A 7003-nucleotide genomic window follows, 5' to 3' on the forward strand; every position below is an offset into this window, starting at 1 on the left:
ATATCGGGGTCCTTCGCAGCTCTGACCTTCTGTGGTCCATGACTGCGAAAAGCTCTAAAACTAATAAATAATAGACATCAGATGCACAGAAAGACTTTTTTGATTATAATGGCTCAGTGAAGAAAAAATGGAGCAGCAGTAGAACACATGAATCCAACTGCTCATATCTGGGGATTTGGATTCATCTTTGGTTGGCAGAGAACCAGAGCACATTGCAGAAGTAAATGCTGTCCGTCCAGCCATAAGCATTCCAGACAGAGGGAGTCTAAGGATAGTTGCTATGCCCAGGTGCTCCATCAGTTGGTCTAGTTGTATGTAGATTGGAGCTGGCTTATATTCTTTGCTTTCCTCCCATCAAGAGACTCTAATTCCTTAGCCCTTAAATTGGAGCTGACCTCAGTGACTTGCTTTGGAAACTAAGATAGAGAGGATTTTCAAAAAATAGAATATCTTGAATTTTCAAGGTTAAGCTACAATGAAACTTGCATCGTCTACTGAGTTGTCTTGGAACATACTCTCTGGTAGCCCTGAGCTGCCCCAAAAGAATTTTAACTCTAATGAGACTGTCATGCTGGAAAGGCCACTGTGTATGTCTTTAGGTCACCAGTCCTAGCTGAGCCCTGCCTTCCAGCATCCCCTGCTCAATCCTGTTGACTTTCATTGGCTCCTCCAGACGAGACCATCCACCGACTGAATTCCTCTCAGTGACCTCCACTGATGCCATGCAGAACAAAGGAACCACTCAGCAGAACTCTGCTCAAATTCCTGACCTTCAAAATACTGACATATAATAAAATGACTGATTTTTAAGTTTTAAGTCATTAAATTTTGCAGGGGTTTGTTACACAGCAGTAGATAATGGTGCAGTGGAAAGTGTCTGCATAAGCCTACATGTGTTTGTATATATAACTGCTATAATTAAATCCTTACCTTCCTGCTACCTTTTGGTCAATATATCAAGTTTTTATAGGGCTATAGATTTTGTGCCAAGCTGTGCAATTTTTTTTCTAAAGAACATAATTTTATGTGAGGTATTATAAAACCGTAAGTAATAATTTTGAAAGTTTATAGCAATAATTGATCACGTTGTATCCGATCTATGTATTTATAAAAATTCTGGAGATCTGTCATCTCTTGGTTCTATACACAGGAATTACCCTACCCAAAAACCTAAATTTTTCAACATCCTAACTCTTGAGAGTATTTAAGACTTCTACACTGAAACATGTCTTTGCTTTATGTAAAAAATTCAACACTTAGGGCACCTGGGTGGCTCAGTTAATTAAGTGTCTGCCTTCAGCTCAGGTCATGATCCCATGGTCCTGGGATCAAGTCCGTCATCAGGCTCCCTGCTCACTGGGGAGCCTGCATCTCTTTTTTCTCCCCCAGCTTGTGTTCTCTCTTGCTCACTCATTCTCTCAAATAAATAAAATCTTTAAAAAAATTTCAACATTTAGCAAGCAGATATTAACTTATTGATATCTGTTAGCTCTAATAACTATTTATCTAATATATCTACAAAGAGCATTGAATTTAATAGAAATAGTAATATTTAATAATATATATACATGGTACAAAGAGAAACTACTATGACAATGCCTATTATAAAGTATAACTAACTCCCTGTATGCAGAAACTACTCTAAGCTATACAGATACCATAGCCAGAATAAGACTGAAGACAGTTACACTGGAGTATAACTGTCTTGAAACTTGTCATGGTTTCAGCCATGTCCTTGAAGGGTGAGGCCATTGTAAGGAATAGCTGGGGTTTTTGGAATGAAACTTTAAAAAAAAAATAGAACCCAAGACACATGTGATATATCTTAAAGTGTTCTTTATACTGAATTGTATTTTAAGGATATTAAGAATAAAGGTTTATTGCTATGTATGTTCCTTTGTAGGCCTTCCAAATAAAAAGAAAGAGTAGATCAAAGGCCATGTTATCCAACCTCAGGAATTAACTTCTCAGTAATTCCTAGGAATGTAAGACCTATGGAGGAAAAAAATTAGTGCTATTAAAAAAATTACCATCTTTTATTAAAAGCAACTCTATTTCCATTATTTTTTATAGAGGTGCTCATTGTTTTTATTATTTTATAGTAAAGTAAACATGTAGGGAGTAAAAAAACTGACATTCTCAACAGACTTGAGAAATTGGAGCCATCTTGGCTACATATGTTAGGTAGCTGTCCTCTGTAGCCTTTTCCAGACCACTGGAGTATTAGCCAATACCCTGAAGCAACAGCGTACATCCTATCTCAGAGTTATTTAAGATTTTTTTTTTTTTTTTTTTTACAGACAGAGATCACAAGTAGGCAGAGAGGCAGACAAAGAGAGAAAGAGAGGAGGAAGCAGGCTCCCTGCTGAGCAGAGAGACCAATGTGGGACTCGAACCCAGGACCCTGGGATCATGACTTGAGCCAAAAGCAGAGGCTTTAACCCACTGAGCCACCCAGGCGCCCTCAGAGTTATTTAAATATGAAAACTGTACATTGTACAATCCATGCAATATGGTGGTTTGCTAAAAGAGAAGCTTAACATTTTTAAAGGACTAATTTATTCCCAAGAAATAATTCACAGTTCAAAGACCAGCTCTAGATTAATTTCCAATACCGAGTATTTTCATAGCTTAGATTCCTTTGTACTAATCACACTAAACTTATTAATAAAGAAAAGGAAAATTCATAGAATTTTTGAGTACTGAATTAGCATATAATAAGATATCAGTGGAGATAAGTTGAAATTAATATAAGAATTTGGTGATAAACCATCATTTGCATAACCAAGCAAATAAATTCAGCCTGTAGACTAAAAATAGAGCCATGTTTAAATTGGAAAAATAATAATCTTTGTTCAATAATAACATTTGTTTGGAGTCTTTATTTGGATAATACAGCAGCATTTAGACCCATATTTTGGAGTTTGTATTCAATTTAAAATGCTATACTAAAAAGAGAAACTGAAAATATCTTCTCTAACAACATTTAAGTAAAACAAGACTTTCAAATTTCAAAAGAAAATTAATATAAACACTGTGTAATGCAGGAATTTTCACCTCAATCAAAAAAGAAAAGTAAGAAAAAGTCTTACCTATTACCTCCAAACTTACTGCTTCTTTTCCATGAATATAAATAAGTATTTATCCCCAAATCCCCTTTTTCCAATTACTGTTAAATATTTGCTATTACTTTATATAATTTGTGTTCTTGGCCCTTTAAATTTATCTGATTGCTTCAAAGTATGACAGTAACTGAATACGAAATGGCTAGGTAAACGCATTATGGACTTTCAGCCAGCTTGGAAGCATGCTTGTTATTAAATCTATACCCAAGGAGTATGTGACTCCTGTGGGTTCCTCCAGGCTTCCTCAGAGTTCCAGTCCCTCTCTTCTACAGTTACTTTTAATCTTGTGAAAAGACTCCCAGGAGCAGGTTGTAGGAATGGATCTCCTCCAGACTACTCAGGGCACAGGTGTCCCTAAGAGGACACCGGAGAACCAGCAGATGTGCTGTCACTGAGTCCTGGGATGCTGAGAGACCCAAAGGCAAGCATTTGGCATTTTATTCCAGGGCTTGATGACAGCCTCAGTGTACCAGAGAAGCCAAGTCATGCTCCTGCCCAAAGACGAGCGTAGGCTGCTTAAGCCCTAACCAACCCCAGACTCTGGTCTTGCCTTCTCTGAGATAGGCAAGCTGTTTGGGGCGGGGAGGGTGGGTGGGGGGGGTTAAAGAATAACTCTTCATAGATGTCAGCAACTCCATCAGGAAAAAACTGAGGCATGGCGTGTATGGCAAGAGGAGGTACAATCCATCCAGATGGCCGTCTCTTCAAAGACAGGCACTATCCTATTTGGCAATAACTGTTTCTTCCAGGCTTCATAGCTTACAAATATCTTTAGAAGAGTGCTTAGACAGAGGATTTGTCTCACTTGAAATTTTTGTCTATTCTACCCGGTTTCCAAGATAGTCCAACTCCTCATAGTCCACTTCCTCATTTTTGTGGCCTTGAAAAGTCTCCTCCCACACTGAAGGAGGTCTGGCCGTGTGTGGCCAAACGTGCTACCATGTGACGTCTGAGGCTAGGTCATGAAAGGCATTGCAGCTTTCACTTTAATCTCCACAATTGCTTGTTCTGAGGGAAATCAGTTGCCATGACTTGCAGACACTCAAGGGAACCTAGGGAGAGGCCAACAAAGAGAAGAACAGAGGCTCCAGCCAAACAGGCAGCACAAACTTGCCAGACAAGTGAGTGAGGCAATTTGGAAGTGGATCCTCTGGCCCCAGCCATGCTTTCAGCTTCCTACAGCTCCAGCTGACATCTGACTACAAGCGCTGGAAAAGCACTCCCCCCTCCAACAATGAGCCTAGCCCTTCCTAAATTCCAGGGCAAAACAGAAACCATGGGAGAAAATAAGTGATTATGTTTTTAAGCCACTACATTTTGGGATGATTTATTACAAATTATTGGAGTAAGTGAATTAACACTAGTCACCTACTTGATTTATTCCACAAGCTTTTACTAAACATCTATTATATGCCAGGCCCTGTGCTAGGCTGCGATACAAAGGTGTACAAGACACAGTTGCTGTTCTCAATTCTGTGGGAACATAGTTGAGTAAATATAAATAATTATACAAGATCTTATGACAAAATGCTATGACAGCACCAAAAAAAAAATAACTTTGGTTCTTTTGTTAGTAAGACGAGTTTTAGAGTTATTCATTCTTTCAATAAAAATGTATGTAGTGCTTCCTAGGAGCCAGTCACTGTGATCTGTGATAGACACTGGTGAAAATATGGTGAACAAGACACATCCCTGCTCTCAAGTTTAATAGCAAAAGCTGAGGAGATAACATATAGGAGGAAAGCTAAGTCTAGATAATCAAGGTTGCCATATTGTGACCTTGATGAGAGCAGTTTCTGTAAAATGGTGAAAATAAAGAATTAGAATAGAAAGCGGAAGTAGAGGCCGGTAGTGTAGAACATACACATTTTCCCCTAGAATATTAGTAATAGACAGAAGAAGAAAGAAAGGTCAAGAACTTGGTTCTCCTTCTTGCCTATGCACCGGTCTTGCTTCCATCAGCTCTACTGGTTTCATCACCCTGCTGCTCACTTCCGCTTCTTCAATGGTAAGCAGGCCAAGATCACTGGAAGGGCTGATTCTTCCCATGAGAGACTAGGTGGTGTTTGCCATGGTGAATTCAGCAAGACAGGGAGGCTGCTCTCAACCACACAATCTCAGAATCTCTAGCATATCATCGTTTTGAGTTGATCTGACTTGAGGATGTTTACTGATATTACAAGAGCTCTTCAAAAGCCTAGTCTGTAAAACCAGTATACCAATTCTCTTTTTTTAAGATTTTATTTATTTATTTGACAGAGATCACAAGTAGGCAGAGAGAGAGGTGCTGGGGAGGAAGCAGGCTCCCTGCTGAGCAGAGAACCCATTGTGAGACTCTATCCCAGGACCCTGAGATCATGATCCGAGCCAAAGGCAAAGGCTTAACCCACTGAGCCACCCAGGCACCCCCAGTATACTAATTTTTAATTCATGATGAGAACTGTAACTGACAATCCCTAGTATATATAAGAGTGTCTGCTTATCAGGGCTCATGAGTGTCCCCCAAATACACATGTTAAAATCCTAGCCCTTGGTTGGATAATTTTAGGAGGTAAGGACTTTGGGAAGTGATAAGGTCATGAAGGAGGAGGTCCAAAGAATGAGATTAGTGTCTACATGAAAGAGACCCCCACCCCGCGAGAGAGCTCTCTCACTCCTTCCTTCATGCAAAGACACAGTAAAAAGATGGCTGTCTGTGAACTGGGATGCTGGCCCTCACCAGATATCCTTGAACAGAGTACAGATTCCCTTGAAAGTCTTGGAGCCACTCCTCTTTTTGGTAATCACTCATTCAATCTGAGTCCATTTAATGCTGAATCAAAATTTAGGTCTTAGAAGAGGAAATCTCTATTCCCAAGTCTTTGAAGATTGTTTATTGCTTAGAAAAGTAAATTAGCAAATGGGTTGATATTTTTCTTCCTCAGAGCCTTCTATAAGAGGAAATACATTATATGCACTTTAAATGCTTTCTAATGAATACTTAGATGAATAAACAAGCCTAACCTAGTATTTGTTTGTTCATTTAAACTGATACCCATTGCTTTCATCAAAATTTATTAACAAACACTGTTAATACAAAAATAATTCACCAGTTTACTTGTCATTGGTATCTGTTAGCTGTCCATAGACTTAACTACAATACATTCATTCCTTAATTTCAATGATATGATATTTGTAGTTATCTTTACAGTCATGAAAACAGAAACAGTGATTTTTGTTTTGAGTTTGAAAAGTGCAGCAAAAATAAGCATTTTCTTAAGTGTCAATGAGACAAACTTTTGTGTCTATGCTGTAGACAGAATCATCCAGAAATCATTGGGAGGTTATAGACAGACCCCAGTCTGATCCGAGATACATGAGCCACAACTGCCAAGTATAGGAAAATAAACATATTTTAATTAATATTAGTTAATCACTAATTAATATTATTAATTACTAATTAATAATAATTAGTAAATCGTCTTGTCATTTTACCTGCCAAAGTAATTGCATGAATCATTGGTGTTGACCGGAGAGACAGGCAGAGAGAGAAGAGGAAGCAGGCTCCCTGCTGAGCAGAAAGCCCAATGAGGGGCTTGATCCAAGGACTCTGAGATCATGACCTGAGCTGAAGGCAGAGGCTTTAACCCAGTGAGCCACCCAGGTTCCCCCAAGGTCTACTTTAATAACTAAAAATGTCATTCCTAGGAACTCATAGTAACAATCAGTCTGCAATGTGTATAATGCCCCAAACGGAGGGAGTTTCTCAGTGAATATTAATTGATGATGATTGAGATTATTATATGAAGTGTTTGAAGATGAGAAGAGGCAAAACCAGATGAATTCAATAGAAGAAACTGACCCAGAGTGTTAATACCACTTATAAGTCAGTTGTGCCC

The sequence above is a fragment of the Mustela putorius genome, unplaced genomic scaffold (assembly GCF_011764305.1).
Source record: "Mustela putorius furo isolate JIRA1106 unplaced genomic scaffold, ASM1176430v1.1 tig00003927_pilon_pilon_pilon, whole genome shotgun sequence".
Taxonomy (NCBI): Eukaryota; Metazoa; Chordata; class Mammalia; order Carnivora; family Mustelidae; genus Mustela; species Mustela putorius.